This window comes from Bombyx mori, chromosome 25, assembly GCF_030269925.1.
Source record: "Bombyx mori chromosome 25, ASM3026992v2".
NCBI lineage: Eukaryota > Metazoa > Arthropoda > Insecta > Lepidoptera > Bombycidae > Bombyx > Bombyx mori.
In genome coordinates, this window is record NC_085131.1 from 2471065 (window position 1) to 2484558 (window position 13494).

Here is a 13494-nt window from a genome sequence, read left to right on the forward strand (position 1 = left end):
GTTGCTATTTCGTTCATTCAGTGGTAGTGAAAATCGGCCACTTTGACTGTCGCTAAACGTTTGAAAAACACCGATATGTTGAAGTTACACACGCGCTACCTGACATTTTAATTGACGTCCTCTTTCAACAGCATTTTCCGATCCGAATCTCACATTAATATAAATTATCCACGCGTTCCGTTTTATTCCCCTCCTGAAACAAAGCTTCGCTGTAAAAAAAAAGCGAATTTTAAAACCCGTTACAGATTAAAAACGCCATCAATCAGTATGCAACGGTGGACAGATTAAAAACAGATAATCGTCTGAATTCAATTAAAAGTCGCGCGCGATTCGTAGCTTGCTGCGAATATTTATTATTCAAACGCCTTCAGTGAAACAATTCGGTATTAGATGCTGCTTTTCGGTTCGATGCCGATCTTATGCGAATTGGCCGTTTTGAAATTTATAGGAGAACTCATTGTTTCATAAAAAAAAAAAAAAAAACGGTTGGTAATTAAGTCTATATCTGATTGTTTGTCGTGAATTGTTTTCATGTCATCACTTCAGCCGTTGATGGCAACTTCACAACACGCCGTGACTCTTCTCTAATGGCCGCCTCACAAGAGGTCCTACCACCAGTAATTTCGCAAATTATAATTTTGCGGTTTTGATTTTTATTACACCATGTTATTCATTCACCGTGGAAGTCAATCGTGAACAATTATTAAGTAAGTATTTTATTAGACAAGTTGGTATCTGCGGTGGGATTCGAACATTGATGCATCGCTCGACACGACTGCACCGGGCGCCTTATCTTTTAGGCCACGAAGACTTCAAACTTGAAAACAACACCAAATTCATACATTTGCTATTGGCCTCAGGGTCTTTAATAGGCGAAATGGGATTTCAATAACAACATAAAAATAAAATAAAAACGCGTGTGTTTGTTTCAGCGAAACATTCGGTTCTTAAATATGGAATATCTAAGATAAATGAACATGAAATTTACATTTTGTGTAAAACTGTGTACCGCACCGCAAAACATTATGTAGTTAGTGTTGTTGCTAATTTTTTCCACAATTTTATGATTATAATTTCAATTTCCTACCCTACTGTTTTATTGGTTAAATAATTTTCTCTTTTTGACGGTAGCTTCAAGCGTTGAATTCGTTGGCATTGACTAGAGTTTTCATTCTTTAGAGACAGATGTCGTTTTGTCTAGACAGCGGGCTGCGGGTTGCGTTCGCTCGTTTTGTTTGCCATTGACATTCACAATTCATTGTAATGAACAATTAAACTTTGAGACTAAAACAAATTTCGGTTTTATCTGAAGGCTGGAAAGGCTGGAAGGCTGGAAGACTTGAAAAAATCGGTTGTCTGTAAAGTCGGTTCACTAACGATAGTTGAACGTGACAACGTCATAAGAAAATACTGATGGAATAGTTTAATTTTTCAATTATCGCAATTATCGTTGCTATAAACAATTGACACCACATTCACTTTTCACTGAACTTCATACTTGACGAAAACATGTAAATCTATTATTGTATAGCAGCTGTCCACGCGGATGCATCGCTCACTCAAGTAGGAGAGAGACAGATGTCGAACGCTGCCGAACGCGGAGGCCGTTTGTGCCTCTTTGTCGCTCGTTGAGCACTCTCGCTTGCACTTCAAGCCTTAAATGGAACGCCTCGGAGCGAGGTAACGCCGCATGAGTCATGTTTTTTCGTGCGTGCAGCCGGCTCTATCGAATTATAAGACGTTGTCACGTCAAAAGAAATAGACTATTTTCGTTTTTAAAAACACAAAACAACAAGGGCCTCGTTTATTTTTAATTCTACACGAAAGCCTCCTTTCAATCTTAAGGCTTTTCATTAAGGCACTGGAAACATTCCGTTTAATAAAATTAATCCCTGGAGGAGACTTGATGTGTATGCATTCATGTCTTTGAACTGCACCCGGCCGAAAGCACTCGAGACACGTGGGAGCTTTTTACAACAATTTTTTTTTTAATTTTATCATCCGCGTAATGAGATCTGCGACGACGTAAACTTCGTGTCGAGCTTTAAGCTACTCTCGAATATTTGTTTGACTTTGACATGATTAAGTGTCAGTTTTATTAGTGAATTCGTTTCGTAATATCATGGCGTCGAACGTATGAATTTTAATATAAACTTGATTGCGTTTGAGTTTTAATAATTAATAAGAATTTAATTAAAGCCCATGAAATTACAGTGTAATACAGGCATAGGCGCCGGATAATTTAGCGATGACAAGTTTAATTTCCCAAGGGCTGTTGTCTTGGAGGAAAATTTTGTGTGAAAGCCGGATTTTCTGTTCAAAATTTTTACTTTACTATATCTGTTTTACTCGGCAGCTCCAGAAGGAGGGTAATGTTTGTCTAGCGTATGTGTTTTTGGCACACATTTCTATAGTTCATACGAGGGTTTTAATAATAACAGTGTCCCATTATTTTATTATTGTATATAGCCATACTTAATGGATGAAATGACATCTCCTGTCACAGGTGTATTTTTTAATTTAGAATCGTCATGTTTTCTTTTAGCATTGTATGTATTGGTTTTACTAATTTATTTTGTCAGTAATATTCAGAGGAAAAAAATTGGATATGCCAAAATATTAAACAAAAACACCAAAACTCATCCGTATTGGAATATTGGCTGACAAAGACTCGAAAATGGTACATCATTGTTCTCTCTTTGCTTATAACGTTATACATAATATGTATATAGACAAGATTAAGTCTGTCTGAGCCACAAATGGGTTTTATTTTATTTTATTTTATTTATTTAATCAACAATGTTTCAACAGCATTTAACTAGACACAGCGTACAGAGGATGTTTTCACAAACATGAGCCAATTAAAGAAACACATTATGTTTCCAAAAAATGTTAACATGATTAATGAACACAGGTAGTCCAACTAAGGTAAAGGTAAGGCAGTTAAATAGGTTGATAAATTTTGTCGAATGATAACTTGCAGAATAAGTTTGAATCTGATTGTGTTGTGTCGATGTGTGTAAGTGCGTGTGAGTGTATAAAGTGGTTGGTTTACATGGACGCTCGAATTGATAAGAACGTTGATTGTTAATTGTAGAACACCCAAAATACTTTAAAGATTATAATTTTTCAAATTGTAAATATTTTAAAGATTCAAACAATAACAAACCTTTAGCTTAACTTAACTTAAGCTTATAAACGGCAGTTTTGAACGTAGTTTTGGATGTTGTAAAGATATCAATATCTGAATAAAACTTATTGTAGGTCTTAGGTAATCTAATAGACATATCATTAGCCGCGTAGTTAGTGCGCTCTAACGGTATATGAAAAAGATGCGTGTGACGAGTTCTTTTACCAGGGGCATTCAAGTTTTTATATCTGTATTCCTCTTAATTTTTCAATAATAATCTTTTATAATACAAAAATTGGTGGCACAATGACGGTCTACAATTAGATAGCTCTCGATCACAAAGGGACCCTGATTGAGGGCCCAGAAGGGCTTTCTAAAGTCGGGCCATGAAAACGTGTTAATAAAATAACAAAAATTACGAATGTTTTGAAACTTTCGCGGATACCTTACACAAACAATTTAGACAAGGTCAAAGGCAAGAATCATTTCATACAAAATGAAAGTTACAAGTTCGATCAAAATATTTGGCCAAAAACACACACGTACACATACGCCCAACAAACACCACGCAAGACGCTGAAGACTAGCGCTTTAGTAGTAGTTACTTTATGACAGTGGCGCAGTGATTAGCGATTCTGAGTATTATACTTTATTATTAGACTATTAGATCTGACTGGTCCTGATGTTTAATGAATCAAATTTCAAGAAAATATTCGTGCGACGAACTTGTTTGATTGCTGTGTGTCCGGGTGATTAATTACTATTTAGCAAATCCACCCGGCTTTGGTTCGGAGTCTATATGGGACATACATATATAGTTTTACCTCTACCTATTCGCTGGTAGCTTAAGAGGCTATTTCAGTTACGCCCAGACGGGTAGGTGAGCTCACGGACTCAACTGAGAAGTTCTGTCGAGAAATTCAGTGGGCTGTGTCTATGGGTAGATTGGAGTCAGGTGACTTTGACAATAGTTGCCATTTATAAAACTTAAAGACAAAAGTTATCTTCTTGTGTTCAGAAGTATTGTGAGTAGGACCAGGTGAATACGAATATTCTGTCTATTTCCGCAAAGCACCTATGAGTTCCACTTTGAAGTTTGAGATAGTAGCTTAGAGTTTTGATCTTATGTCTCTCAACGTCTCATTCACGTTGTGATGTCTATAGCAGTTTTGGTGGTATCCATCAAGCAACACAAGATATTTGACAGATGCCTGAGTCCCGCTTACGTCATTTTGAAGATAAGCTTGCATACATATGCATATACAAGTTTCGAACAACAACTTGGGACCGCCGGTCTACCCAGCAATAGCACCCGCTCGGTGGAAGATCTTCCCTCTAACGTATACTCCCACAGCAGTAGCACCTGTTTTATGAACAATGTGGTGTTTAAGATTTTTCAAAGGTTTTCATTGTTTTTTTTTGTCGCATCTAAGCTAAACTAGAATCGCCATCCTTAATAATCCTCCTGCAGTTGAGTTTTTTTTTTTTTTTTGCTTAGATGGATGGACGAGCTCACAGCCCACCTGATGTTAAGTGGTTACTGGAGCCCATAGACATCACAACGTAAATGCGCCACCCACCTCGAGATATAAGTTCTAAGGTCTCAGTATAGTTACGACGGCTACCCCACCCTTCGAACCGAAACGCATTACTGCTCGTTTAATGGCCACAAGCGGCGGCCACTAGAAAAGCCTCCAATTTCACAACTGTCAGATACAAAGGTGAAGTTGTCATCGGTTTTATGTATTTTACACATTCACTTTGCGCGGAAAATAGCATCGATATTGAGCATTGTCGTGGTAAATTGGTTTGTTTTCAATTAAAAGTACAATTTTCGGGCACGTCTGTCGATGGCTCCTATCTAAGGGACGCGTTTTTTTTGTAGCTTCAGTTTATACTAGTTCTTGATTTGTAAATAGCTACACCATTTATGCGGTTGGGAGACACTTCAAAGTATTGTTACGCGCTGGGGTTCGGGATAAATAAAATTTCACCAAAGTACAACTAAAACTGTATTCAACACTTAGAACACTTAAACACTTCACAAACACTGAACAAACACTTTAAAACTCTCAATTCGCTTGTTCCGCTTCGCTTCAGGTGATCCGTTTGCTGTTTCGCTTCGAGTAGTTCCGATTACTGACTGACTGCGTGCCATCTCTACAACACTTTTATAGTCGATACCTCATCCCTAGAATTATCGAGAATATTCCGCACATCTCTAGTCGTAGTTTCCGCTATCTGTCAATAGATGGCGTTGTACTTCTCGAGCATTCTAGATCCTTCGATATTCGTTGGACTATCGGCGATACATGGCGTTACTCTTACCGGCGTAACAGTATCATAGTCTAAATTACAGGCCTGATATCTCTTAGTCGTCGTTCATTATCTTAATAGAGTTCCACAATGGTTTTTTAAGCAGCGAACCGCGAATATAATCATTGCGTGTTACACATACATAGGCGGCACTGAAAATTTTGGGAATTAACGAAGTGACACAACATTACTATTTAAAAATGTATTTATTGCTATTCGAAGTATTCTCCGCGAAATTTGACACATTTTTCCATACGATGGAACCAATCATTGAAGCAACCATTCCATTCGGAAGTTGGGGTCTCCAAAATGGCCGTTTTGTAGGCGTCCACAGCTTCTTCAGGTGATGAAAATCTCTGTCCACGCAATTCATTCTTTATTTTAGGGAAAGTATAGAAATCATTAGGGCTTAGGTCGGGGCTGTACAGCGGATGGTCTAATAATTCTATGTTTTCTTGCTCTAAAACTCTTTTGTTCTGTGCGCGGTGTGAGAACTCGCATTGTCGTGATGGAGGATGATGCGGCGGTTGCAGTTCTCTTTACGGAGTTCAGAAACGACCTGTGGCAAACAAATGCTAGCATGCCATTCTGCATTAACCGTTCTTTGTCCCTCAAGAGGAATAGTCGTAACATGGTCGGTTTTGGAGACAAACGTGGCCACCATTTTTTTTGCAACACTCCGTGAACGAACAATTTTTGTTGGCTTTAACTCATTTTCGAACACCCAAACTCGTGACTGTTTTTTTGTTTCGGGTTCGTACGCGTATATCCAGGATTCGTCACCTGATACAATATTGTATACAGCATTTGAGGATCCTGCGTGAAATCTTTCGAGAGTTCTGACGCACCAACTAATGCGAGCCGCTTTTTGCTCTTCACAGAGCGAATGCGGTATCTATCGGGAAAACAACTTTTTTACACCTAATTGTTCATGCAAGATTATTTGTATTTGACTCATGCCAATGTCTAAAGTTGCCTGAATTTCGCGGTATGTCACATGTCGATCTTCATCAATCAGCTTACGCACAGCATCAACGTTTTCTTGGGTGACTGCAGTTTTTGGACGACCTTGACGGGGATCGTCTCTGAGCAAGACACGTCCACGTTGAAACTCAGCAAACCAGCGTTAAATTGTGGTTTTGGATGGGGCTTCATCAGCAAATGCAGAAATCATCCGGTCAACACACTGTTTTTGTCTTAAACCACTTCGAAAGTCATAATAAATCATCGCTCTTGAATTTTCTCGAGTCAATTCCATTTTCTCAACGACTAAACAAGTTTGACAAAACCTCGTGACAAGACCGAGAATCTTTTTTAAAATATTCTTACATACAATATGAAAATGCATAGATCACTGAAATCATATAACGATCGCCTTGCTTATTTTAATTTGATATCCTTAAGCAATAGACGCAAATATCTTGATCTTTCCTTTTTATATAATATTTTAAACAATAATATAGATTGTCCTGAACTCTTGTCAAGAATCCAAATTTCTACCCCAAGTAGGTTGCCACGCTTAAATGTCTACAAACTGTTCACTCTGCGTCGATATAAAACCAATCTAGGCCTTAATGCACCCTTGACTCGAATGTGTAAGTTATATAACGACCTCCATCGTATATTGGATCTGGACATATTTGATCAAAACTTGTTTAGTTTTTAGAAAAAAATTAGAAACTATTTAGCTCCTAAACCATGTTAATTGTTCTCATGTTATTTGTTTTTATGTAGTTTATTGATGGATTTTTTCTTCTTAAAAATTTTATCTGTTTTATTTTTGTTCCTTTTATTTTTTGTTTTTTCTTTCAGATTTAATTAATTTTATAATCATTTGGTACTAGAACTAGATGTTAGTTGTGATTACCTATAATTAAGTGAGCACATGTCATGTTTTGATATTTTTGTACCCTATGTTTAAGCCAGTGTTTCATTTGTTGGTGATCCATTAAATAAATAAATAAAAAAATAAATAAATAAAAAAAAAAATAAAAAAAAAAAAAAATAAATAAATAAATAAATGGTATTCGATTTTTAAAACCAAGGAGTTTTCAATTAAAAATATTTTAATATGACAGGAACAGTGGAAATATTCCATTCCCGATACTTTTAGTGCAGCCCTCGTAAAAAAGCGGGAATTTGAAAATGGCGGTGTACGCCATTTTCAAATTTAAAGTTATGTGTTTAGATTTCTTTTCATGAATTTCGTGTACCTTCAAAGATAGTTCATTGTATCCCATAGCGGAGACAGTAGTGTGTAAAGCTCTAAATTCAGTAATGTGTTAGAGAGAAAAAAACTAAAATGTGGTGTCGAGGGACACCAGGTAGGAACGAAGTTCCTTGGGCTAATGTAGAATCGACACAATTTGCAAAAAAAATAAGAAGAAAGAGAAAGGTATTATACACTACTCGCTTGTGTATACGACTGTCGCGCTTGCGCCTGCGCACGTCTCATTTAACGGTTTTATTCCACGCACTTTTTTCCACGGATTTTTTCTTACGGTTTTACTATCACATTTTTTCAGTTCGGTCGCGCAGCAAAATCCCTATCCCCTCCAAGCCTGCCGTAAGGAACTTCGTTCCAAAAGATACTCATTCAAACACGAAAATTCTAAAGTATTCGAATGAATATGATATGAAATCGAATATGAAAACTATAACCACGAAATTAAACCGGAAAAGTATTACTAAAATATAGGTTTATACTATAGTACCTACCTACGTATATTATATTACTGTCTTTACAGAATATGGTACACACAATTGTACAGTTAGATAGATAGAATAACACAATTAGAACAATGGAACAGTATAAAAAAAACAAGCTTTTCAAAATTAAATGATCAAATAACTAGAGTTTTTTTTATGATTGACGGTTTACTGGTGGCCCGGAGGTCTTTCCAGTTTCACAAGGACAGGTGGGCGAGCAAGGGCCAGAACCTGAAGAAACTTCAGTTATTGCGGCATGTCGGTGATGCAACATTTTGTAACCCATTCAAAAAGTCAAACACGCCTTTGATAGTCTAGTAATATACAGTGTGTTAGTGTCCAAAGGCCGCTATACTATGCGTCGCTAGTCTCGTGCAAGCGGAATACGTCACGAATATCACGAATATGTCAAAGTTTTTGGTGACGCGAACCAATAAGTTTTTCCCGAACCAAATATAGCTCGACACGCCTAAAGAAGTTTTTACTTCCAGAGCAATTACGAGTTGGGTTTTCATTTTTATTTTTTTTATCGCTTAGGTGGGTGGACGAGCACACAGCCCACCTGGTGTTAAGTGGTTACACGAGCCCATAGACATCCACAACGTAAATGGGCCACTCACTTTGAGATATAAGCTCTAAGGTCTCAGTATAGTTTTTATTAGTACTGTCATCATCTACACTTCTCTCACCTGCTGTGAATTTTTAAAGAACGAAGAACAAAGCATTTATGACGAAAGCTTTTCACTAAATTATTATTTGCGTAATTACTGGTGGTAGGACCTCTTGTGAGTCCGCGCGGGTGGGTACCACCACCCTGCCTATTTCTGCCGTGAAGCAGTAATGCGTTTCGGTTTGAAGGGTGGGGCAGCCGTTGTAACTATACTTGAGACCTTAGAACTTGTATCTCAAGGTGGGTGGCGCATTTACGTTGTAGATGTCTATGGGCTCCAGCAACCACTTAACACCAGGTGGGCTGTGAGCTCGTCCACCCATCTAAGCAGTAAATAAAAAAAGGTCTCCGTATAGTTTTTATTAGTACTGTCATCATCTACACTTCTCTCACCTTCTGTGAATTTTTAAAGAACGAAGAACAAAGCATTTATGACGAAACCTTCTCACTAAACTTCTTATCTCTAATAGTATTTATAAGACAAAATTAAACTTCCCCACTGAGTGCAGCATCACGCGGATTACATTCAGAGGGGTTGGAACGACACAAAAGACAGCACAAACCCTCTAGGAAGCTGTTGTACTCGTGATCTTTGTAATAACGTATTTCGAGAGATTTATTTAATACAATGTACCTATAATTTGCTTATTAAATCTTGGGTTTAATTAAAATTACTTTCACGGGTTCATTTCGCGTTTATTATATATCTATTTAAAAATTTGTGATGGTTCAAATACTTTACAGTTTTCGTGGTCACGGACGATTAAAGAGATTATTAAACGGTAAAAGTAGTTTTAAATGTGTCTGCGAGTCGTAAATACTTCTATACTGGACAATAATATAGATAACTAAAAGAGGTGCGGTGACATGGGACACCGGATATGTACGAAGTTCCTTATTATAAAAATATTAATTTTAAGTTCTATTCGAGGTATAAAGAAAATAAAACTGGAGGTATCGCGACAACCCACGGTCATTCGGTAACGTGCGAACTTATTGTGGTACACTTCATTCACCGTTGTTTGCTTAAGAGTTAGTGTATTGCGTAAACGAACGCTCTGAGATCGTGGTCAATGAATGATAAAAGATATGTTATTTTTTGGACGTTATTACAAAGTTAAGTCGTACACTGTGTGCATTATTAATAAAAATATTACGTTACGGACGTCCCCTTAAGGAACTTCGTTCCTAAATTCAAATATTTGGTCTTACTATAGAATGTAAAAGACAATGAACTTCTGTTGCCAGGAAGAAAAAAAAATTGACCGATAATCTCAACTTATTGTGTATTTTTATGTTTGTTATTAATTACTTTCGTTAACGTCTCAATCATATTGTAAAGTATGTCCTAAAGCTAAATTGGTGGTAGGGCGTCTACTGTTTTTTTTTCGTCTATTGGTGGTAGGGCGTTTTATCAGTCCGGACTGGTAGGTACCATCACTCAATATGGCTGCCGTGAAGCACTAATGCGTTTCGATTTGAAGGATGGGGCACTTGCTATATGACTGAGACTTAGAAGTCATGTCCCAAGATGGTTAGCGGCATTGTATTGTTGATGCCTGTATGTTCCGCTGACCATTTAACGACGAATTGGGCCACGAGGTCGTATACCCACCCAAGCAATAAAAGAAAACTTCAAGCTGTACGTTTCGTCTTCAGATCAAAGCCCAGCTGACAGTATTGCCAATTTATAAACTAATTTATAAACGCACTTATCGGTTATCTCGTAATGAATTCTGTTAAAATTTTCATACATGTGTTGTCATGTCTAATTTACGCTAACAATAAAATAAAACAAACGATCTAAACTGCGGGCTCTTTTAATAAAAGGAAAACTGATTTATGCTCTCAAAATAAGAATTTCCCGGAGCGGAGACTGTATGTAGGCCGATACAGATAATTGCACAGTCATTCGAGAAATTTTGGGGTGGTTTTTAAGTGAGGGGAACTTTTTTGGGTTATCTTTTGCGGTAAATGCAGCGTTTTCGCTTTGCTCCGAAAGGGAATGGAAAGCTAGTGAAAAACTTTTTTAATTTCTGTTTTTTTTTTCTCAATACAGGACGGAGGCAAAATATTTCATTGTTTCTTCTTAAGATGCCTTCTTAATGCACAAATAAACAAAACGAATGTTTCAGATACGCGACGTAATTACATAATTAGCAAAAAACAAAAGTGTATTCTAACAAGAATTTTAACAATATTAGAGGGATTGAACTGACATTTTAAAAAGTTTTTGTTCTTGTTAAAAATTAACAAACTTTTGTTTAGGCTTCTTTCGAACTTTTGATTAGTAGACATGCCAAAGTGGAAGGTTTCAGACCATGCAGCAAATCCTCCCTTAAGGTGGACTAATCGAGTCACAGCTAAACGAATTTGCCTCCAGCACATAAGTTTCTCATGCCCAGTCGGTAGAGAGCAGTGGCTTCTGATTGATAAACTTACCACAAACACCATGAAGGTCATGACCATTCAGCCCAGAGTGTACTGATGAGGAAGAAGAACATTACGATACGATTTAAAGGAATTTTTGTAATGTGTTTCTAGATTTATATTACGAGTAATTGAATGAAAACTAAATATATAACACCACCTAAGAACCCGATTAGTCATATAGAACGCTATTGTCAACGAGATCTTAAATGCTTAACATTGCGATTTTTCAAAAAAGAAATCTTAAAGTGAGTGTTTACCGACGATTCTCTTTTAATTTTGTGTGTATCATGGATAGACGCATGCAACTCATATTTTTTTTCGTGATTGAGGAATTACTGGCGCCCCGTAGGCCTTTCTAGTTTCACCAGGACAAGTGGGCGAGTACGGGCTCAGTCAGGAGGGTTGGATTATTTGTTATGTAGACGAGAAGTCTTGCGACCACCTTTTCATTCGATAGTTCCAGGAAACGTAAAATGGCAGTTTCAAATGACGTATCTAGGCGTGGGGGCCACATTGCCTTTACCGCGCCGGTCCATAGTTCTACGGCTAGTAATAATTCTAACTAGTGGTAGGACCTCTTGTGAGTACGCGCGGGTAGGTACCACCTATTTCTGCCGTGAAGCAGTAATGCGTTTCGGTCTGAAGGGCGGGGCAGCCGTTGTAACTATACTGAGACCTTAGAATTTATATCTCAAGGTGGGTGACGCATTTACAGTTGTAGATGTCTATGGGCTCCAGTAATAAAAAATAATAATAACGCAGGCATAATCCTGATCGTTTCTATAAAAATGTAGACACTCTGTATAAAGTTGTTCTGTCATGTTCGGTATGCGCCATATTGTCGTTCTTGGCAGTCGGTATTGGAGGATTGTGCATGCCTTGTAAACTAAGATACAGAGTGTTGTTTTTTGGTATTCATTAATTTGTTATTATTTTTTTATTTTGGCATAAATGAGCGGTGGATTTTACAATCCATCTAGTATTAGTGGATACTGTCTTTTGATTTGAGCCGTAGCGTCGACACATTCGGTATATTGTTAGATTAAATAAATCCTGTAATGAGATACAAAGTTGTGAATTTGCGTATTCACTGATATCGGAGCGCATTGGGCGACTATGTGTATCTCGGAGATTATTTATTACTTAGATGGGGGCTCACAGCCCAGCTGGTGTTTAGCGGTCACTGGAGCCCATAGACATCAACAACGTTAATGCCCCCATGAATTGGGATATGAGTTCTAAGGTCTCAGTATAGTTACAACGTCTGCCCCACCCTTCAAACCGAAACGCTTTACTGCTTCACGGTAGAAATCACAGGGTGGTGGTACCTACCCGAGCGAATTCACAGAAGGTCCTACCTCTAGTAAAAATATATTCGCTTTACCTTCGATAAGAGAGGCCGCCCCAGAACAACTTGGCGTCGCTCGGTGGAGCAGGAGCTAGGGGTCTTGAGCATGACGTGGGAGGAGCTAGAACAGATTGCCCAAGACCGATACAAATGGAAAAATTTGATTCGAGCCCTACACCCCAGCAGGGGGTAATAGGAAAGCATGATGATGATGACCTTCGATACCTTGGCTTACCTTGGTTTCAGGCGAGATTTTGGTTCATTGAGTACAGGTGACTTCAACATATCGCTAAACAAAACGCGTGAATGAAAATCGAAGGTACTTAACGCATACATAGGGCTTTTCATAGGGCGTCAAGTCCTATCTACACTAAAATAATTTTAAATGCCTAGAAAATAATAAAATACATTATTATTGCGCTCATCAAATCTATAAAATTGTTAAAATGTTTTTTTATTACCTATACATATACTCATTCAGTTTTAGCATATGTTTCATTTGATCTTTTTGTTAAAAAGCAGCACACTGTAGTTTCAAATGAGCAGGATTGGATTCCAGTGAGCATAGCGTTGTGACGGTATGCAAGCCGAACCACTTACTGTAGCCCTGTTGTTTCATTCCTGGCATAGTTAGGCATTTAGTGATCCACACATTGTTAGGTACAACGTTAATTACTAGATGAAAAAATACCTTAAAGAAATGTACATACAGTCGAAAGTTAGCTGAGTTAGAGTTAGAGAACTCAAATAATATTTAATTTGAAAAATATTATAAGATTTTAGGCTATATGATCTTCTGCCTACAAATAATAATAGTTATATCGCTCTTAAGACTCAATGCTATCTATGATTATATTGTCTAATTGTTGCTACCGGGACTTTTTGGCA

At 37.5% G+C, this 13494-nt stretch overlaps 1 long non-coding RNA gene across 1 annotated transcript; it reads left to right on the forward strand.

Moving 5' to 3' along the window:
* Positions 1–539: 539 nt before the first annotated feature.
* Positions 540–1086, forward strand: LOC101746793 (uncharacterized). The gene is made up of 2 exons (XR_209625.3): positions 540–707; positions 933–1086. It is a non-coding gene; the product is annotated as an uncharacterized LOC101746793 (long non-coding RNA).
* Positions 1087–13494: the final 12408 nt, after the last annotated feature.